The 23,823-nt window shown below is 40.5% G+C and overlaps 1 protein-coding gene across 2 annotated transcripts in view; it reads left to right on the plus strand.

Moving 5' to 3' along the window:
• Positions 1 to 2,807: 2,807 nt before the first annotated feature.
• The window catches only part of plxnb1a (plexin b1a), a 108,763-nt gene continuing 87,747 nt past the window's right edge, over positions 2,808 to 23,823 (plus strand). For both annotated transcript variants that reach the window (XM_034087770.1, XM_034087771.1), the window contains exon 1: positions 2,808 to 3,058. The gene's annotated coding sequence lies outside the window, so the exon portion shown is untranslated. The remainder of the gene's footprint in view (positions 3,059 to 23,823) is intronic.

Raw genomic sequence — 23,823 nt, forward strand, 5'->3', positions numbered from 1 at the left:
TCTTTTTCTCTTTCTTTCTTTCTTTCTTTCACTATTTCTTTCTTTTTGCATTTTGTAATATTTATTTAGCTTTTTGTTTAAACGTTGTATGTGTAGCTCTGTTCCCATGGTGTCGACTTTGTATGTGTATATAATTAATAATGTTCATACACTTTATATTTTCTTGAATACAAAAAAAGGGCCTGCTAAAGGATTTGAGATCCACTATGTGTTAAATATGTGTGTGGGAATTACAGCCTAAAAAAATCAAGCAATATTTAAAATATTATATTTTTTCTCTGATTTTATCAAAACCTTCTTTGTAGAAAAGTATTTAATGGTGACTCTTTCTTTTTATCAAAAACTGGGCAGGCATTTGATAATGGTGACCACAAATCAGAGGTGGTAAAAGTACGAAGAATATGACTTATACATTATGTAAATATTAGTAAAAGTTGTGCATTCAAAACTGTACTGTAGAAGTGAAAAAGTATTAGCATCAACATATATGTTGAGGAATAAACGTAAGAAAGTACTCACTATGCAGAATAGCCCATTTAAGCACCAACTATTTAAAAATTACCTATTATAACTATTAATGCATTTATGTGTTCATCATTTGAATTTTGCATTTGGTAAAGGTGGGGTTTCATTTAACCCTCCTATTGTCTTCGTGTGATCCATGTGGGGTGATGGGCACATAAGAGCGGGAAATGTGTCAAATTGTTCTGTGTGTGTGTGTGTGCAGGTGTGATTAACAAGGGGGGGATGGGCACGTGTGTGTGTGTGTGTGTGTGTGTGTGTGTGTGTGTGTGTGTGTGTGTGTGTGTGCGTGTGTGTGTGTGTGTGTGTGTGTGTGTGTGTGTGTGTGTGTGTGTGTGTGTGTGTGTGTGTGTGTGTGTGTGTGTGTGTGTGTGTGTGTGTGTGTGTGTGTAGGTGGGTGTTTGTGTGTTTTATCTGATCCGGATGGTTACTAATTCCTTTTCTTTATGGGACCGGGAACACCATCGCTGTTACAAAGTTGACTAAATCATCCAAAATTCAATGAAAGTGGTGATCTGCAATTTTTTCTATGTTCAAATGTCTAATGTGAAGGATATTATAAAGCCTTAATGCAATCGAATGTAAAACAAAAAAGTTATTATTGATGAAAGTAGTAAATCGGTCAGATTTGACCCGACGACAGGAGGGTGAAGTACAGTACTTGAGTAAATGTTGATTACAATGTTGCATTTCACTCTAATGGGTCCGACTAGAATGACGAATAACGTTAGTTCCGCTTATTCCGTCATTCAATAAATCGTGTAATAAATCATACATTTTTCATTTTTAGGGGGCCACAGGTGGGTCAGAGGTCAGTGTTAGGGGGCACTGCCCCCTCCTAGAACCGCCCCTGCTCCCATACAATGTTATATCTACATATCAGACTGTGGGATTGTCCACCCCTGACTGGCATGAGGATATACCCATTAGCACAAAAACAGAGGTCAGAATGAAGCTAACTAATACAGAACTGAAATACTGAAATACAGAACCCTGCATATTATGGGAATAATATAGTAGACTGGCATTTATATTGAGTTACACTAAACTATACTGGTGTACCTAATAAAGTAGCTAGTGGGTGTGTAGTAAAGGTAGGTATAAATGAATACCCGGGCTGTTTTCACGTTTTTTTGTTGTTTAATTAATTTGTAAAATATATGTTTTTTATCCTTGTCTCTTTAAACTGTAAACATATATGTACTTGCATTGACCAGCAGAGGGCAGCCTCAAGTCATTCTGCTAAACTAGACAAGGAGGAGAGTCCCCAGTCTGAAGTCATTGTTCATTTTCATCTCCAAGGATTTCAAAGCTGAAGTAAGTCAGTGAAATACAACAAAAATAACATATATTTGTATCTGTTTGCCACATAAGTAAACAATGACTATCAATGGGACATGGCTTCAGTTAAAACAGCATGTAGTGTGCTGTATGGAATTAAATTAGTATGTTCTCTGATTTGGTTGTTAAAAAAACATCATGATCATCAGAATTTGACATCTGGTCAATCATACACACCCATCCACACTGGGAGGGGAACACAGACTTATCAGAAATACTATCAAACGGTATCCATTGTTTATTATGTGTATAGTTGAAGAACACTTTACACTGTGACCACCATAACAGAGTTATGTATTATAATGAGTTGTAATAGCGTCAACGTCTCCACAATGAATCCCGAGTAGACCTACCACCTAGAAACTGGAGCAGCACACTGTCTGAACCGGTCACACAGAGGACAGTCAAGCCAGCAGATGTAACGGAACACGTCTGAGCAGCATTTTCAAAAATAAAAGTTGGGTTACATGTTTGAGTCATAAAGGTGCAGTGATAATAATAACACTTAATTATCCAGTGGTGGATAGCAACAAAGTGCATGCATTTAAGTACTGTACATAAGTACATTTTTGAAGTACTTGGGTATTACATTAGTATGGTTAGGCTATACATGCAATACAACAAAAGGGGAACCAAAAATAAGGAACAAAGACACAAAATAAACCTGATACTGTGCCAACAGTGCCATGATCTGCTTCTTGAAAAAGATAGGAGAAAAAAAGGTGCTATCATGGTCTTCTTTCGGAGGGGGGCCAGTGCCACAGGGGGGGATGTGGACACCACTTACAAATACACAGCCTAATTGTTTACCGTTTCAGGTGCGACATTGTTTGTTGTTTTATTTTGAAGCCAGCACCCTCGCACTTCCTGTCCCACCCTGTCTGACTCTGTGTGTCTTGGCGCGGCTGTCCACTGCTCTCTGTTGTTGAAGCTTCTCAGAAGGAAATAATTTTCTGTCCTGAGCGAGAGTGAAAGGTACTGAGGGGAGAGCACAGCACACTTTCTGGACCCGGAGTTTGTTTGTACTTTTAGAGAAGTTACTCCCCCCGTACATTTCCGCCGGGTTTTAAGGGAAAACCAACAAAATCGTGAGGTAAGGAGCTGGAACCCATCATATACTTGTAAGCGTGGATGCTAGGCTCTGTTTGAATCAACATCATGGACGGCTGATTCGCACACTTCATTGACCTTACAGGTAAGTTCGAGTCAGTACATTTATTAAGAGGATAAGGTCAAACAGAAATAAGCGTGAATAAAAGTTGTTACTTGTTGGGTAAAATACTTTTCTTAAGTTAAACAAGACCCTTAAATTGCCTACCCTACTTAGGCTTTCTACCACCAGCGAAAATGGTATTCGACTAACTTTTCATTCATTAAAACGTCGAATATTAGACAAACGTAGTTCTGTAAACGTGAGTTTTCCACAAAGAATCCTGCAAAAGTAACATTTTAAATCTTGCTTTTACTTTAGTGCTCATTTATTTTTTTGGAATAGGTAATTTAACACATTGAAAATGACTAATAAATCAATGAAATATCGACTAAAACAGATTATTCGTTTTAATATACTATGAAGTCGCCCCCTTGTGTGATGCATGTTGTTACATTCAATATCAAATTGTATTTCATATCACAAAGTGTTAATTGATTTTTTGAAGGTCTGAAATGGCAGATCTTTTTTTTTTATTATAATTGTGTAGGTGGGTGCAGGACATTTGCATACACTTGCTTTGTTTTTACAGCCAAACATCAGACACACTCAGACTCGACTGCTCCCGACAATGGGCATACAGTAGCAACTGACTACAGAGAGCACTGGTCTCACACACACCATGCACACACGCTTTTGTCAGCTGATGTCGGAATGTGTGTGTGAGCCAAATGTCAAATGCCTTGTTCACCTGCTAGCATTCTGCTGGACACACACAGCTGACTGTTTATCGCTTGATGTTGGAAACAAGTGATCTGCTTTGACATTGTTTATTGAACTTGGCATTAGAGTTCAGTCAGTGGCTTTTAGATATGTGATTGTTCTCAGGGATCTCTGTCATTGATGGCTGGTGATGATGGACAAGGATGAATTTGTCCCTCTTTTGTCTTGCTTTTAATGATACACTCCGAGCCTTTCCAGTTACACCTCACCCCTAGACTTTGCGGTGATGTGCCTTTGTGACGTGCAACAACATTAACATTAACCTTTCTGTTGGTCGCTTGTTAGCAGATCCTTCACGCGATGGCAGAGCGAACAGGTACAGGCAGGGCCAATAGTGATAGCCCTAGAGTTTAAATCTACTACCCACAAATAAACATATGGACATGGGTTGCTATTTTAAAAAAAAAATGGTAAATGTATTTAGGAACCTATTCATGTGATTTTAAGTGGGGGTGGGCCTCAAATCCTCTAGGGGGGTCCGGGAGCATGCTCCCCGGTAAGATTTTTTTAAGTTAAATGCATCAATGTGGTGCACTCTGAGGGGAAAATAAAGAGACTAGATCTATGGGAATTAGTGGTGCACGATAATTATCGGTCCGATATTAGGAATTATGACGTCATTCCGATAAACCCGATAAAAGTATTAATAGCCCCGATAATATACAATATATTTTTTGGGTAAAAAAAAAGAAAAAAATATTGCGGTGTGGGTGGATTAGGATGAGGGGCGCTTGTTTTTCACTCTGCTACTCCCGTTTTGCCAGTACTGTGGTATTAGTGGTTTAGGAAGAGGGGAGTTTTTCACAAATCCAGCGCTCCCTAACTCATGCCTGGCTGTGACGTAAATGGTGTGCGGCCGTGAAGCCACGACAGTAAACAAACATGTCGTCGGTAGTATGGGACTATTTCAAAGTTCCAGAGTTAGATAGTTCGCTTGCTATTTGTATTAACAAATGCAATGCAGAAGTTCCACGAGGAGGGAAAAAGGCAACGAGCTATAATACTTCCAACCTGATTAGTCACCTGAAACATCGCTATCGCTACGATGGTGTGTTAAAAGCGTACGAAGACGCCTGCGCTGCTAAACTAGCGGCGAATCCAAAGCCAGCTGCAAAGGCACCGGGGCTTTTACCTATCGACGAGGCTTTTGAAAAAGGCAAGAAGTTGGCCAGAGACGACCCCAGGGCTAAAACGATCTCTAACTTCATCATAGAAATGATGGCGCTTGACGACCAGCCCTTCTCCCTCGTCGAAGATAAAGGATTCAGTCGGCTAGTTCATCATTTAACCAGGTGTGCAAAAACTACAGGTACATTTAATATATATATTTATATTATTATCGGTATCGTTCTTGAGAAGCAGGAAGTTATCGGTATCGGTATCGGTTTCAAAAAACCAATATCGTGCATCCCTAATGGGAACACCTATGAAACAGATATATACATTTCAATAATCATAATTACATGGCCATAACCAATAACATCCCATTTCCAATATGAAAAAAACACTGACACTTGTTTATTTATTTATTTTTGTTTCATTTATAGTTGTGAGTGTGTCTGTGCTCCTGAATCAGCCTCTCCCCCTGCTCCTCTTTGAGGCAGCAGCAAACACTAGTTTTAGCTCTCAACAAGTTTTAAAAGTGTATCTTACCTTTTTTCACCTAGTTAACTTTTTATTTTGTATTCATGCATATTTTACTAATCACTACCCTCTCAAATGGAAATATGTGTTTACATAAATGGTGACCAAACTGTTTGAGACCCACTGAGAACTTAGACTAAGTTAACTATCTAAACACTCAGAGTCCTTTACCTCATCTGAGCTGAGGTTATCCCGAGCTTGAATGACACACAGAGACCAATCAAGGGCTTTGATTTATGATCTGTATGACAGTGGCCATGTCGGCAGGCCACATCATGTAGACAGCCAGTCACCCTGTGTGAGGCAGACCACATCATGTAGACAGCCAGTCACCCTGTGGGAGGCAGTGTTGTAGTCAAGTCACCAATTCACGAGTCCATGTCACTCTCGAGTCACCACTCTTCGAGTCCGAGTCACCAAGGGAGAGTCGTAGTCGAGTCCAAGTCTGAGTCACCCAAGGAGTGTCCGAGTCGAGTCAGTCATCATTACCTGTGTTCGAGTCCAAGTCCGAGTCACCTAAGGAGTGTCCAAGTCAAGTCAGAGTCACAAGTCTTCATGTATTAACCTTTGTGGATATATGTGTTGCAATGTAGCTGCTCCTCTACATTGCTTTTATCCTGTCATGTTATACTAATCTGTCTATTGTACTACTGTGAAGCGAGTTTGGCTACAATTCTTGTAATAGGTGCTATACAAATATAAAGCTTATTACTAATATTAATATTATTATTGTAAATTACCTTTTAATATGTCCAACTATATTTAAAATGAGTTAACTGTTGAAGTGATTATATGTGTATGTCAATATTTTCCTATGGTAAAGTTTTCGTTTTGCACTTTTATTTTGATAGTAATAAGATCGGGACTCTTATTTTGAAGGAACTTTTACCGGTTAAATCAGTTTACTGATAAACATTAAGCCCCAGAAAGCACATGGCTACTTAAGCATGCAAAATGATGTCATTCTGCATGTTTAGTAGCCATGTGCTTTCGTGTTATGGCTGAATCTTTATTTATTGATTAGATCACGTTACTCTGATGATAGTGTTCAACACAGCCTATATGTCTGAACTCGATCCTTAGAGTAATGTGTTACGGAGCCTTCTCTTCAATCTTGTTTCCACATAACATAACAAGCATTTTGCGCTACTCTTTTCCAATGTGGAAGCAGAATGTGTGAAAGCATACAGCATGATGCGGTGTGTGTCCTAGACATGTTTAGACTGGAACAGCGGGGGCCAGTACGTGAACTCGCCTCACAGGTGCACAAGCCAGGATAGAGGACATCAGACTCCAGAGAAAACTTGCTCGAGTCCAAGTCGGAGCGTCAATGTACAAGTCGAGTCCAAGTCATCGTGGGGGGGAAATATTCACGAGTCCGAGTCGCGTCAATCAGTGCGCGAGTCCGAGTCGAGTCCCGAAAATCGGCACGCGAGTCCGAGTCGAGTCCCGAAAATCGGCACTCGAGTCCGACTCAAGTATGAGTCCAGGACTCGAATACTCCATCTCTGGTGTGAGGCATGCCACTTAAAGGAATGGTATGCTCATGACACTCATTTTTAAAAAATTATCATCCGATAAAACAGACCAGTCTCTGCCAGTCTCTCTCTTTTTTTTTTTAATCCGATGACATTATCAGTGATTTTAAACTGATTATATACCGAAATAACATCAACACTGTGGGCGCCGCCATTTCCCGGACGTGACGTAATCCATGCGTTTGGTTTTCGAAGACACGTTGATCTCCATGTTATTTACTGTAGTTTCTCTCTTCAAATATGCCTCACTGTATCGCGAAATATTGCCACAATTCTGATAGGAACAATCCACGGAATGCTCGGTTCCATCTGTTGCCAAAAGGTAAGCATAAGAAGTACATTCGGAGGCAGTGGCTAGCGAAATGTGGCCGGCCCGAACCGAGAGATTTACAGGCTCATGTATGCAGCGAACATTTCACATTTCCGGACGACTACTCTGAGAGTATGATCAAACATAACATGGGATTTAAAGAACAACTATTACTCAATGGAGATGCAGTACCATCGGTCTTTCTGGTGTCATCACCGACCAGGACACCAGTTCGGCCAGTTGAGAAATCGCCCTCTGCAAGTGTGAAGCGACGGTATGTTATAAGGTATGTTATAGCGCATTTCCATTGCAGCGGCTAGCCCCGTTTTAACGTCCAGGCCAGGACAGTTTTTGGTGGCCTTTCCATATAGCGTAGTACCGGCTAGTGTGTATTTCCCCCCAGTTTTTCCGGCCCCATAAAATCGTGATTCTATGGCCAGGGACAACGAAGCTGAGTATGCTAAACTAGAGAGGGAATCGCTAGCAAGGGTGGTACTACATGCATACATATAGTATCTTATATCATCTTCCTATTATACACACATGCATTTCCAAACATTTGGACTACCTATTTGCGAATGTATTATCTTTTCAATTTACACACGGCATCTATTGCACGTCTGTCCGTCCTGGGAGAGGGATCCCTCCTCTGTTGCTCTCCCTGAGGTTTCTCCCATGTTCCCTTTAAACTGTGGGTTTTCTTCGGAAGTTGTTCCTTGTACGATGTGAGGGTCTTAGGACAGAGGGTGTCGTATTGTCATACTGATATGTATGGCTGAATTCCCCCATCCAATCTCTTCACATTGGTCAAAACTTGTTCCTCTGCTGTCGAGTCCGAACTGAAATATTCCACCATGTTTCCGTGTGTTGACAAAGTGAACGCATGGATGACGTCACGACCATCACGTGACTACTGAAAATGGCAAACATGGCGGCGGCCAGACGGAATATACAGGTCTTGATAAAAAAGAGCTATAAAATCATTATTTACCGGGGAATATCGCTGATTTCTTCAGGGTATGGTTTAAACATAACGTTTCACTAAATACTGAAGTTTTGATTAATTATCTAATGAGTGGACCATTCCTTTAACAGTCCAGGCCATCGGGAAACCCCCCGGTCCTACCGATGGCCAGTCCGGGACTGGGTATAGGAGGCGTAGAGCGAGGGATCATTGTCCACAAGTAAATCGATCGCAGATGGCGTCGTGGTCACGGATGAAAAAAATAAATAATTATTAAACAAATTATTAAAAAAAAAAAACCTAAATGGGTCGCGAAATATGCTTGGGCGGCCGTTAATATACCTGGGCGGCCCGCCCAAGTATAGTCTATGAGTGGGAAACCCTGGTAGGTGTGTGATTTTCTTTCGCCTTTTTTTTAAGAATGTCAAAAAAACTAAGCAAAGACATTTTCAGTACTTGGCTAGCTACCTTTCTTTTTAGCATGTGTTGCCAGCTAAAATAATTTTGCTTTACTGATACAGTGACGTTACATAGCACACCCCTATGAACAATAACTGACCCGGTAATGAAAGGTACAAGAATAAGTATTTAATTTAATTGTTTTTTAAATGTATTAAACTTGTTTTGTTATATTTACCCACTGACTGGGGCTTAAAGGAGAAGTATAAAGTGTTGTTTTAACATCATGCATATGTTAAACTACTATCATAAGGTGATGTTTTTGGTTCATTTTCTTAGTTCATTGCGTTGTTTGTCAGCAGGAGGACAGAAAAACTGCTTGCCTGATTTTCATGAAACTTGGTGGAAGTGTATACTGTAGTACTGGCTAGGGATGCTCCAATCGCAATTTTGGGGCCGATCGCCGGAATCAGTAGCGGCAGATACCGATCGTCGATCCGATCGAGTGGGCGGGGGCTATGGGGATCTTCCATTTAAAGTGATGTTTAAAACTCAGTTAATGGGGCTCATTCACTGGAGCTTCCACAAACAACAATCAACTTAATTATTACATTCAAATAAAGTACATTATTCAAGTTTACATTCACTTTGGATAATAACACGGGAGAAATGAGCGGAAGCGCTCTCTTTTCCTCTCTCCCCCTCTCTCCCTCTCCTGACAGCCTGTCAGTATCGTCTCATGCAGCTCACTGATCCAGTAATGAGTAGGGCTGTGCATCTTCACTGGTCTCACGATTCGATTCGATTACGATTATCCTGTCTTCGATTCGGTTCGATATCCCGGTGCATCACGGTGCATCACGATTCATACCAATGCGTTGCATCCTCAATTTTCTATATTACTGCACATGGCTTATTTTTCATCAATGCATACTGCATGTATGTAAATACATATGAACTCTCTTTTTATTATTTAGAAAGTGCTTCAGAAATCAATTACATAAATGTCTTGACATTAATTTATAAACCAAAATAAATGAATTGTATAGGTCTAGCCTCCGTGTGTGAAGTTGTTCCATTCTCAATGTCCTGAATGTGGCATCACACACAGGACTTGAGTCTGAACACAGCAGACAACAGGAGTATTTACAACAGCATATACAAACAAAAATACTGCATGTGGGTGCACACTTACATTCTCTGTCTTACTGTTACATAAATCCCATGAATGTATGAGATTAAATTAGCTTCATTATATCTCAGTGATTAAGTGAATAACAACGTTTCTATCGGGTCACTATCAGCCTGTCACTCATTATTTTCAGGGAGGGGGCGGGGCTTGGAGTAACGGAGAGGAGACGGTGATCGCGGAAGCTTTTTTCCTCCTGCCTTCACAAACTTTACACACGTATATATCGTCTGCAAATTGCTAGAGGACATTCATACTTTGCAATCCAAGACTTAATTAAATCCACCAAAAACCTGACATGATTGTAACGCGATTATTTTTGAAAAACATAAATCCCTCCCTGTGTCTCTGAGCCGCAGCGACATGCACGGAGTGATTCAGAGCGGGTCCTGCTGTTGTCGGTTCTGGACTGGTGTTCTTGTGTTGGTGGATAAAGCAGACTGCTCCGTGTTGCTGTGCCGCTGTCACGTATGTTCCCTGATCTCTGAGTCACCGACCGATTTGATATTAAAGTGACAGAAAAAACGTTATAGTAAAGCCGCGGCCGGAAAATCAGGAAGCAACGTTACTACTCTATAACCGATTATCTTCCGTCACTGCATCGAGACCGAATCGTCCACGTCCGCATCGCAATGCATCGTAGAAACGATTATTTTCAACACCCCTAGTAATGAGTGACCCGACAGTGAAGAATACATATATTTATATAATAACTAGTTTAGCTAGTTCCAGAGGTAGATAAAATAGCTAAGTGTGTAAGGTCTAACTCTTAGTGTGTGTTTTCCGCTCACCGGTCCGTCACAGCGGGCAGAGCTGCAGGATTTCTGCTTCACAGTTCACACACGTTGCATACCGCTATTTTGTCATTTTCGGACACCTTAAAATACTGCCAGACTGGTGAAGCCATTTTGGCGAGCTTGTTTTGCCGCGCACAGAGAAAAGTGTCATGTATTTTACGTCATCATTTTACATCATGCGATCGGCATTTTTAGAGAGCACCGACCGATCGGCAGAGAGTGAGTATCGGCGGAGATCTATCGGCGGCCGATCGATCGGAGTATCCCTACTGGCCAAGATAGAACCCATTAATGTTTGGAGCGTATCGAATTACATTCTGTATACAAGCATTATTTCTATACTTATGGAAAAGGCCATGCAAGCCTTTGTTGTCCGTTGATGTCTTCAGTAATATGTTTGACTTGTCTGGTAACCTTTTACAACATCAGTCAGTTTTGGGGTTCCATGTGAGCCAAAGATAATCTGCTTGTAAAGCCAAAACAACATTGCAGGGCCGTTGCCATCACTGCGTGCAGCGCTATTGAAATCAAACTATGGGCTGATTATTCTCATTAAGGGGCACGCAGGAAGTGGTTAGGTCTACTATCCGGACCTCGATCCTCTCAAACATACGCAGAGGGTGAATGGGTCGAAGGCCACTTCAGCTGCAGCTGGTCATTGAAAAGCGATGCTCTGCAGCTGAAACCACTATTTTCCAGCACTGTCTGTGAATCATAAAAAGTGAGACTGCTGGGCAAGTATGCGGCGAGGACAGGGTGATGTGATTTACGGGCGCCAAGTGTCGGTACACCGTAGGTTTAGTAGTTTGCTTCTCCACAGCGTGAGAAATGGAAATGAGTGGGAACATTAAAGGTAAAGGGAGTGTTTATGCTTTTGAAATCAGACGCCAAGTGAACCCTCCTCAGCATTCTTTCTAATCTCTTCGTCTCAGGTGTCACGTAGGTTGTTAGATATATTTTTTTGTATTTTGTCAAACTAAAATTTCGTCACCTGGGTGATGCATTGTCAGGATGATGGGATACGATGAGTGTCCAATACACTTGTCAAATTATGCAGATTGGTCCATTTCAGAATAATATATATGATATGTTTTATGATGATTGATCATTAAAGTGTTCTCAAAGCTGGTAAAGGTGCAGCTAGTTTGAATGACTTTGTATACTGCAAGGTAGCTTGACTGTAGCTGTGATTAAAGTCTTATTTAAGTGTTTATTATATTTCACATTATTATTCCAAATCTGTAAAGTAAAGGTACAAAATAAATGTAGTGGAGTATCAGTACACGATTTATCACTGAATTGTAGTGGAGTAGAAGTACAACGTAGCAAAACATGGAAATACTCAAGTTAAGTACAAGTATCTCAAAATTGTACAGTACTTGAGTAAATGTATTTAGTGATGTACCACCTCTGGATTTTATAAGCTTACGATAAGGCATCTTGAACAGAATAATGGAGTGTATAATAAGCCATGTGGATCTTAAGTCTGTTGTGCATGCCAACATTTTGATGATAGAAGTATTTTGGGCGTTCCCCATATCGGCTACTGCAACAGCTGGTGGACCCTCATGGTACATTCTTCTGCGTGTGTGTGTTTGAGTTTAAATGGGGTGTGGGAGTGGAGATTGTGCAGAGAACACTTGCTGGGGCACCACTGAAGCCACAGGCATCCTTGGGAAGATAAGGGAAAATGAACGGCATTGTGCAAGCCCTAAACCCATATTTCCCTCTGCTCAGCACACAACTTTCTTTTTTTCATACACAGACATACTAGAAAATACTTCACAAAAGGTTGACCCTAGTTAAGATATGCAGGCTATCTGCTTGGTAGATTGGATCCGAGGCCTACAAAAGCCCTCGAGGGAGTTTGGCTGATGGGTAAATTGGCAGCTTAATAAATACTTCTTTTCATTAGCAACAAGCGTCTATCCAATGTACTTAAAAGGAAATCCCCTGATTCCTCTCATCCTTCTTACCATACACACTCTTAGACAGAGGTGAGGAGGAAGGAGACTGTTTTATCAAGAAAAGCAGATTTATCATGACACATATGTCCTCATAAGAGCAGATGCTTGCCCGGGTGAAGACCTTTTGAATCCACTCACTCGTAAAAGTTTACTTTCTCGTTGGGCAAAGTCACTTGGAAAACATTGTTGTCAAGCTGTAATCAAGTTGTGGTCTTTTTTCGGGATATGTATAATTCGTGAATTGGATATGATCCGCTTAATTTACACACAATCACCAGACCCTTGTTTAAAACCTGGCAAATCAAGTGTGTTGGAATGAATGAATGTTGATTAGAAATGACCTTTTCAGGGTTGACTGATTTGGAGTTAATTTGTATATTTTGACTGATATTGGATAAGGGAACTTTTATTAACATTTTCATTGAAATGAATATTAATTAGGGATAATTGTTAAGATTCAAAATTGATATGTTTGTTCTTGGGATTTGTTTGGGAAAATAGAATCTCTCGTCCCTCACACATTTGGTGAGATCAGAAATGAGTGACTCCTGATTGGTCTATGTATTTTTTTTTGGAGTTGACTTACCAGTAACAAGGACACATTTAGGATCTGTTCTATAATTGGGAATTTGCCTTTCTTAGCCCATTTCTGAACACTGAGACATTGATAATGCTAAACAGTTATGCATGACAACTTCACTTGAGAAAAGACACATTTCAAATACAAACACGCAGTTACATAATAAAGTGTTTAAACTCAAACAGAATGATTTGAAAATGAGCAACATCCCAAATGTCAATGAAACCATTTACTGTAATTCAGCAAAATTAGCCAATTATGATAAGTAAGCATCTATTACTGTATTTCAGTAATGACATCCTTCTTTGGAAAGTACTCACGCCATATTAAATCCAGAGGGTGTGGTTCTTTATTGTTGCGAGGCAGCTCTCAGCCAGGGACAGTTGTGTACCACCAGCCCCTTTCCCCTTACCCAGCTCCCAGGAGGGCCCAGCCTGGAGACACAACCTTACACCCCAGCTGCTTTTACTTCACTGCCTCAGGCCATGTTAACTAAAGCATCAGAATATATATGTTCCTTTTGTGTATTCAGTAAGGTAAGTCTTTGCAACATCTAAATAACTGGAATACAATCTCGAGCTTGGTTATTTGGATAATGCAATGTTTAATTTGAGTTGTTTCACACAATGATTGACCATTTTATCAGATGTTATTTTTCAACACAAGTTCAATTAATTTATCCCTGTATGGGGACCTTAACGCTTGTGTGCACTATATTACTTAGCTGGTTATTTACATCAACTAGTTGTGTGCAATTCAGTTTTTTAGGACAAATTCCGACTGCAGAATGGAGCTTTGTCTCTTATCTGGATTCAACTACTCGGGGTAATTCCACAAATGCTTCACAAAAACAATATCACTGATAACCCTGCATTCACTGCTGGTGACTATGGGCTGATTCAGACAACCCTCGCCCCTAAAAATGGCCCTAAAAAGTGGCTAATTATGACCCATATTTATGTTTAGTGTCAGGATCCGACCTCTGGTGGACGTAAAAAAGATGATGGACAGAATGTAGGACATTTGATGACGAAATATAAAAAGGGACAAATGACGCATAAGGAGGATGGATGGATGAGTAAAACGTATATTAGCCAAAAACTAGATCTCTTCGTACATCCAACCAAGTAGTTTGGGTTTATTTACAAGGTTAACCAATAACCACGTTTTACAAACTGCAGTTTCACAACCGTTTCCGGAGTCCTTTGCAAACAACCTATACTGCCCTCAAAGTATGAAGACACGTTGGGCTCATTGATTGATACACTTACACCAAATTAACAAACATTTATTAATTGGAATGAGGGGTTCCCGTTCTGTCTGTTCCCCTTCTGTCTACATTTGAGCCCCTGACTGCCAGACAGTTCCATATGTGGGCCCAGTTGCCTGTAGCCAGAAACATAAACCCACTTCACCCTAAGCTGTTGCCCCTGACTCCCAGCAGCAGGCCTCTGGACAGTTGCCTTTTGACCCAGTACAGCTATGCTACCGATCTGCCCGACTCACAGGTGGAGCATTCCCTTTCTTGAAGAAATGCCTCTGCATTTGTCTGAGGGTTTTTTCTGGTGTGAGTTGCGGCTTTGGTGGTACTGGCAACTGTCACTTAAAGGAATGGTATGCTCATGACACTCATTTTAAAAAAATTATCATCCGATAAAACAGACCAGTCTCTGCCAGTCTCTCTCTCTTTTTTTTTTTAATCCGATGACATTATCAGTGATTTTAAACTGATTATATACCGAAATAACATCAACACTGTGGGCGCCGCCATTTCCCGGACGTGACGTAATCCATGCGTTTGGTTTTCGAAGACACGTTGATCTCCATGTTATTTACTGTAGTTTCTCTCTTCAAATATGCCTCACTGTATCGCGAAATATTGCCATAATTCGGATAGGAACAATCCACGGAATGCTCGGTTCCATCTGTTGCCAAAAGGTAAGCGTAAGAAGTACATTCGGAGGCAGTGGCTAGCGAAATGTGGCCGGCCCGAACCGAGAGATTTACAGGCTCATGTATGCAGCGAACATTTCACATTTCCGGACGACTACTCTGAGAGTATGATCAAACATAACATGGGATTTAAAGAACAACCATTACTCAATTGAGATGCAGTACCATCGGTCTTTCTGGTGTCATCACCGACCAGGACACCAGTTCGGCCAGTAGAGAAATCGCCCTATGCAAGTGTGAAGCGACGGAGGAGCAGAAGTAGTGCTCGGAGTAAGAATAAGGTATGTTATAGCGCATTTCCATTGCAGCGGCTAGCCCCGTTTTAACGTCCAGGCCAGGACAGTTTTTGGTGGCCTTTCCATATAGCGTAGTACCGACTAGTGTGTATTTCCCCCCAAATTTTTCCGGCCCCATAAAATCGTGATTCTATGGCCAGGGACAACGAAGCTGAGTATGCTAAACTAGAGAGGGAATCGCTAGCAAGGGTGGTACTACATGCATACATATAGTATCTTATATCATCTTCCCATTATACACACATGCATTTTCAAACATTTGGACTACCTATGTTGCAAATGTATTATCTTTTCAATTTATACACGGCATCTATTGCACGTCTGTCCGTCCTGGGAGAGGGATCCCTCCTCTGTTGCTCTCCCTGAGGTTTCTCCCATGTTCCCTTTAAACTGTGGGTTTTCTTCGGAAGTTTTTCCTTGTACGATGTGAGGGTCTTAGGACAGAGGGTGTCGTATTGTCATACTGATATGTATGGCTGAATTCCCCCATCCAATCTCTTCACATTGGTCAAAACTTGTTCCTCTGCTGACGAGTCCGAACTGAAATACTCCACCATGTTTCCGTGTGTTGACAAAGTGAACGCATGGATGACGTCACGACCATCACGTGACTACTGAAAATGGCAAACATGGCGGCGGCCAGACGGAATATACAGGTCTTGATAAAAAAGAGCTATAAAATCATTATTTACCGGGGAATATCGCTGATTTCTTCAGGGTATGGTTTAAACATAACGTTTCACTAAATACTGAAGTTTTGATTCATTATCTAATGAGTGGACCATTCCTTTAAAGGGATAGTGGAAATTGAACCCCAAATAGTTTCGTTTTAACTTATATACAAGCATAATTACGTACCAAAACAATCACACCTGATTAAAAAAATATAATTGCCTTACGCATGTTAGAAGCACTTTATTGCAGCTTCCCCGAACTTTTTTAGAAACGAAATGATCGATTCAGCCAAACCGGAAGTGAGGAAAACTCAGGAAGACGAAACAATAACAAACCATGGCGTCTATGCAGAATGAACGTGGAAGGGCAAATATACCAGACAAAGAAGAAGGATTGTACGAGGTATCCAGTGATGATGGCGAGTCAGAAACATCCTCTCGGCTTTCCTGCGAAAATGTAGTTTTAGGAACTGAATCTGAATCCGGTTCAGTAAGCGACGATGGTGAGAATATTGAGCCAGACGATGGACCATTACGTCCTTATTTGTTCGAGCCCGAGGTGATGGAGTTAGTTCACGGCATGGGCAATGGCGAGGATGACCAGGACCAGGCGCCAGATGATGCACCCCTACGCACAAATAATCTTGACTGGTAGGTCCCTAAGCATAGCTCACGCTAGGCGCTATATTATATATTGCAAAAGTTGGCATGCATGCACTGTAGGCCTATGGCTATGCCCGAGGATGACTGCATGTAGGGTACATTTCATAACATACCAGGGTCAGGTTCACATAAATTATCTTGTCACATTTATTATTGTATATGTAACAGCCTTATGGGCATTAATTACATGAATACATTTAAATGAATTGTATACTAGCATGATATACAGCTAGAGCCAATCGGTCTTTTGACGTAGTATGGTCCTAATCCTAGGCTAGCCAGGCTGCCTGTCAAGTGTAGGCTGTACTCACAGTATTGTTAGTCTATCATGTCTATATGATGACTGTAGTGTACACATTCGACACTGTGTACCGGATTATCGGATGACGAGGCCTCCGGTCGCCTAATCGACAGGCAATAAATGGCGTTGTACACAATGGTACAGGCTAATGATGCATTAAATCAGCCAGAAAACATAATAGAATACTCGTGCCTCGTCCAATGTTTGTGCCCGTCTTCCTTTGTTTTCGTCATCACCCGAAGATTCCCGAAGTATTTCGTTTCATTGAGAGGGCGTGGTCGGGAGCAGTAAAATTGAAAATAAAATGAAATTAGGCGCATGAAATAAAAAAAAATTGTTTATTATGCTTATTTTTTAATAAAAATACATAAGTTAAACCCAAAATTCGCGGATTTCCGCTATCCCTTTAATGCCCTGAAATGTAATCCTGAAAGTTACACCCCCACTGGCTTTTGATAGGTTGCATTGTTAGTTTTCAAGATGGGCTTGAATTAACTGCTTCTGTTAGCAAGGAATCACCAGTAGTCAATGAATTGATCAATATAATTTGCACTTGTCAAGATAACATTGTGGGAATTGATTGATCAAACAAACCTGATTCAACTGCTGCACCATGCTGTCAATCGAGCTAATGGATTTTGGGATTTACCTGTTTGTAGACGAGGTCTAGAGGCTACCGCTAAGTCAGCTTTCTCCTTCTATTGTCTGTAGGGGCTTACTATTGTATGGGGGGGCTCATCCTCAGGTTTATCAGCAGTGAAGCGGAGTGTCAGATTAGATCTTGGTAGACAGTGGATGGGTTATATATCGCCCTAGGGCCTAGCCTATTCAAGAAAAAGGGATATTTTCCTGGAGAGCCACATCTTTCTGCGACTCTTGAGAAGCCCATTGATTAGCTGCATACCATGTGGTTTACTTGTCTGTTTTAAACAATCACTAATATAAATAAGGGTTTTCCATGACTATTTGAATTTTACAGCTGAATTAAATATTTACTGAGCCCTAATTTTTTACAGTTTTGTTGAATTATTCCTGTGAATTCAACATTCAATACCTGTTGTTATATATTTGTATATATTTCTCATGGAGAACCCAAAAAGATATTAAGGTTTACTCTTTTACCTCCGGTGTAGGATGCTTTCATATCCTACACTTATGGAATCAATCTGCTATGCTTCTTTCCCGCCTCTTTTTGGTTTCTTGTAATTTAAGCAGATTCGCAAAGTATTCACACTTGGGAATCAGCTCACTCTGTAGTTCCGACTTTTATGTTCTGATGTAAGTGAAAGTAAAATCCTCTTAAGTCTCCCACTGTTTAATAAAAGGCTAAGGCAATGTAATAAGGTTGAAGATTAAACCATAATGCCACAAGAGCCAGTCTGCCTGCCACCCAGTATGAAGTCGGCAGATAAAGCTGGCCACTGGTGTACTTAAAAGCCTTGTGAGTAAACCCATGTGTGGGTATTGTTTTCCTCTTAATTAATCGGCATGCTGTTATCTGCATATCAGACTGTATGCAAGAACTGGTACTTAATATCTCAAGGAAAAAACATATTTGGTCTGTTAATAGGTGATACAACCTAAGAAGAGAATACTGATATTGCCCTAATGCATTGACATCACTTTAAATGTCTCCACTTGTAGTCATTTTGGACTGTCAAAGTCTGATATTCAACGGCCTAACTTCACAGATCAAAGTTCACCACTTTGCCTGGATTTATGTGGCAACTGAAAACAAATCTACCACGCCAATTTCATTGATATGATTGATTTTGAAGCAATGCTGATTTCAAGGCCTTTAACATTGTTTCGGATACAATTACGACCCAGAATACATTTTACGTATCCTACAATGCAAACTGAAAACCCACCGGTGTCCTTTTTTACCTTGGCCATTAAATAAAAAAAATAAAATAGTGCCTACATAGTTTAGCCCATTTTAATCTGATGCACCAGCACCTACAATAGCTTGGCTTATTTGTAGGCAATATATATCTGCACTTTTTTCTTGTGTTTTTGAATTTGGTTTAATTTATGGTAATTGCACAAAAATGTCAACTAAATAAAATGTAATGTTAAATGATTGCTCGACGGGAAAAGCTGATCTTATTCTCTGTGACATTTTTACAGAAAGTTGGTATTGAACCTAAAAAGTGGCTTTAAATGACCTTTTCCTTCAAACTGACAGATACATGCTTTTCTGCTGAATTATTCCAAGCCTTTGTGTGGCTGCTCACTTACTGTTTTATTAGATCGGGAGAGGAGATGGCTACTGTTCTGAACAAACTCTATAATTTAGTAAAGGACCTTGGCCCTTAGGCAGAGAAAAACCATGATTCTATGCGTTTGCTCCAAATTCAGCAGCTGCAGCAGCATGAGGAGGAAATCATTTAGATGGTTTGTTTGACCGGTTTGAACATGGCAGTCAGTAAGTCTGCCTCATTTCTTTGATCCAGTTGGCAGTGAACCACAATGAAAACATGCAGGCTTATTAACGTGAAGCCACGATTATTGACATGAGTAACCTAGAATCCCTGGGGAAATTGTTCTCGTGCTGGGTTTTCAGTATACACTCCTTTTTGACTTGGCTGTTTCTGGAATTGTTTAGCGTCCAATGCCAGTTCACCAGGTTTATTTTAAGAAACACTAAACAACAATTGTGTGTCTCACTTAGGGGTGGGCGATATTGAAAAATATATTATCACGATAGACAATATATATCACGATACAGGTCATACTGGTCAATATCACCTTGCTATTGGTGATACGTTTTTCATTCAATGCAGAACTACACCATAGTTGTGTAGGCCTATATGATATGTCAATAAACCTTAGAAAATCTTGAAATCTTGAAAGGGATGTGCAAAATAGTCATTATATACAGTCTTTAATTAACTATTAGTAGAGCATAACGAGTAATGAATATACTTTATAGGGATCCTATTAAAGGTGGGGTAGGTAAGTTTGAGAAACCGGCTCGAGATACACTTTTTGTTATATTCCATGGAATGCTCTTAACATCCCGATACCAATGAATATCTTAAGTGCTTTGACAAAAAATCCATAAAAAAATGTCATCTGTGGAACCCGTAATACTGTAAAAAGTACAAGCCTGGCTAAACGGATTGGATTGCCGCCCTGTCTGTCAGCCTTCCATCTCGTGCCCTCATTGGGCGTGCCGTCATTGGGCGGCAGCCACTTTCACCAGTCTGCTGACATCATGTGCGCGTTCATGTGTGTTGGAGGAGGTGCTCTGTAAGGAAGTCTGAAGGAAGGGGCGGATTATTTTCGGCTGTGTACTTTCCAATTGTAGTGCACTCGAGCTGGTTTCTGAAACTTACCTACCCCACCTTTAATATCTAATAATAAAAATAATGAAATTCAATAACATGCTTTAACCACAAGGTGTCCCTTTTTATATCAGCTGTTCACCTTTTATGGTGTAAATACAGCCTATCTACCAATTGGATCAAATATAAAAGTCAGCCGAATTAGTGTTGATACTGCAAGGAGACGTATTGTGTGAAAAGAAATGTAAGGTGTTGTTTAATGGCTGATATATTTATGATCCACGTCACGTTTTCAGTTCCTCATGTTTGTCTAGAAGTCTTCTCATCAGGGCTCTATAAATACAGAACTACGGCAGATATGTAATATTTAATGCAGCCGAACCGTGTATTACAATGCCGTTATGTGATGACTTTCAAAGAGAAAAGTAAGCACACTCGGAATAAAGTATTATTATTTTTTTTTTTAAATGTTTTCGGTCTGTTTCCGGTATTTGTTAATGACGATGTGCTGTGAGATGTGAGACTGGAATTGCACAGGGGAAATTAACGTAGGCTATCTTTAGATGCGGATTTTGTTAAACTAATATGTTTGCGCTGTGGACCAACACTATACATTGACGGGGAAGGGGGTAGCAATAAAGATAACGCCATTAAACAGTTACACAACATAACAGAAATAATATCGATAGCAGCGTCTCTAGCAACCACCTTGGTAACAATGAAAATGTTCTATGGACGCAATTTCCTGATGTAATCTTCGTAATAACTAGCAAACTAAAGATCATGTACATCCACTGCACACATAATCTGAAATAACAACTCATATTTCTCGCATCAAATGACATCAAAACGCATTTTAATGGCCAAACTAACTTTAAAATAGGCATTTTCCACGGAGAATAAAACGAAGTTCGGCCATGTTTTTTTTTTCTGCAGGGAGAAATTTGAAGATCACGTGACATAGACGCCAGCCATTGGAATGAATGGTGAAAAAAAACGGGGTTTGTCAAACAGAGCACATGGTGTAGTCCAAATGATAGCTGGGGATTCTCGGTAGTGTAGTGTCTTCTGCCATCCTTTACTCCGAAAAAATATTTGTTTCTCCGAATCGAAGGGGAAAAATACAAAAGCATTGCACACAATTTAAACCAATCAATGTTGTGTAATTAACAAGGATAATCTGGTGTTTTTTAGTCGATGAGTAGTGCAGATATCACTGTAAAATCAATCGACAGTAAGGGGAATACTTACTTCCGGGTGTACAATTCTCCGTTATCCAATGGGAATGGACGCTCACATTGCCTTTTAAGGGCAGCCGACACAAACGAATGCCGTGCTTCCATGAGCGTCACATCCCGCCGCAGATGGAATACGTTGCAATCAGTTGAAAGCTATTTGCGTCCCTTTATGAAGCTGAAGGAGCCTAGGAGCGTCACAACTGCACGCCATGGGACCCTGACCAAACGTCGCTCCTGGACGATTATGGAGTGAGAGTGTGTTGGCTAACCCTAACCCTAGCCGGACAGGGGATCGTGTCCGTCTCTGTGGCTTCAGGCTTGATCGCCGTTCAAATGACGGTACGTCCACACAGCAGCTTTTCAAAAATCTTGGAGCTGGGCGTGTCTGACAGCTTGGGGATTTTTTGCGAGCAATGCGACCAACAACCAATCACATGAATCTCCCGCCCCCGACATACAAAGCAAAAAACCCCGGGGATTTTATGTGAGCAATATATATATATATATATATATAAACTCCCCAAACAGGCGAAAATCTACCAGTTTCACCCACTGTCTCCGCCACCTCCCTCCATGCCTGGTTCCTCTGGTTTGTATCCCGTTAATAGTTCTGGTCGTAAAGAACCGGGTGATTTGCTACTAGTGCTGCGTACCTGGACTCACATTCAGGTTCAGGTCCGGACTCAAGTCCAGAGGTTCAGGTTCAGGTCCGGACTTATAAGTCCGGACCTGAACCCATGGCTTGTGTCAAGTTGTGTGAGTAACTAAAGTGAACTTATTGTGAGCTAATTATCAATTGAAAATTAACTCATAATCAACTCAAATTCAAACTCATCAGGTTTATTGTGCTCCCTTGCAACTTGTGTCTACATTTCTCTACAAAGTACAAATGTGCCACTTAGTCTACAAATGACTTATGACAGCAACTACAGTGAACTACTACAAAGTTCAAACATTTATTTCATTTACCAAACTAAAGTAACCAAACAGTCCCTGAGCTGACTGAGCCTAAATCCCTAAAACGTTGCTGAAAGGTAGAGTGTAGAGTAGACTATACGCATCACACTGTTACACACCTAATATACAGTATAGGCTACACTCTAGTGACTGTACAGTCAGAGTGTACTGTACTGTCTGTGCACCATGTATTTTCTACAACTCTACAATACATACTGTTAGAAATTAAAATCAATGTTGATATGGCGTAATTTTGAATTAAAAACACTAATTTAAATCACTTTTATTCTGAAAAAACCGAAAGTTCACACTATTAACTTAAAACTTTTATTCTGAAAATTCTTCACTTCCGGTTAGCATTAGCATGTGGCGAAATTCTACGTTTTCAAACCGTAAATCGAAGGTGAAATGACATGTGATGTTGTACACTGAGCACACTGGGATTAGCACTCATTTATTGACGCTGAATAACGTTTATCAGGGAATGTTTAAATAACCACAGACACCAGAATATACGTAAGTGCTAGTTTTTTTGCGAGTCCAAGTACCGGTTCCTGACGTTCCGGTTTTAACCGGACTTGAACCGAAACTTTTTACAAGTCCAGTACCGGTTCGGCGTACCGGTACGCAGCACTATTTGCTACCGTAATTTCTCGTTTGGAATATGAGGAAATGAACTGCGGTCTGGTTCTCCCTGCTTACACGCGGTTTGATTGGCTAGCGCTTCTACTGTCAGATTTGCATAAACGTGTTTGATTGGTTGGCGCTTCCAGCTCAGCTTCAAAAGTTGAACATTGCTCAACTTTTGAATCCTGGAGATCCTGGACATCCTGGAAATCTTCGCTTCGCTCCCCCACAATGCAGTTCGGGGAAAAGCGAGGCAAAGTGACGTCATCCCCATTCAAAGTCAATGGGCAGAGAAGCGTTGGAAGCGGTGGAAGTTTCTTCTGAAGCTGCTGTGTGGACGTACCGTGACAGTTTTAATGATCTCAATGGGAATGGTTAGCGTTTCATATGCACGCAAATAAAATAAAAATATAAGCCAACAGAATCAACCAAGACAATACATGAAGTGCAATACTGTCTGAATCCTGACTAGACAGCTTTAGAGCATGTCTTTCACATCATTTTTTTTTTTTATAGTTTTTTTTTCAATTTTTTTTTTTTATCACGATGGATACGATGTATCTAAAAAATCATATCGTGGAGACCTAATATCTTCACGACGATATATATCGTCATATTGCCCACCCCTAGTCTCACTCTA

This window comes from Pseudochaenichthys georgianus, chromosome 7 (genome assembly GCF_902827115.2).
Source record: "Pseudochaenichthys georgianus chromosome 7, fPseGeo1.2, whole genome shotgun sequence".
In the NCBI taxonomy this organism is placed as follows: Eukaryota; Metazoa; Chordata; class Actinopteri; order Perciformes; family Channichthyidae; genus Pseudochaenichthys; species Pseudochaenichthys georgianus.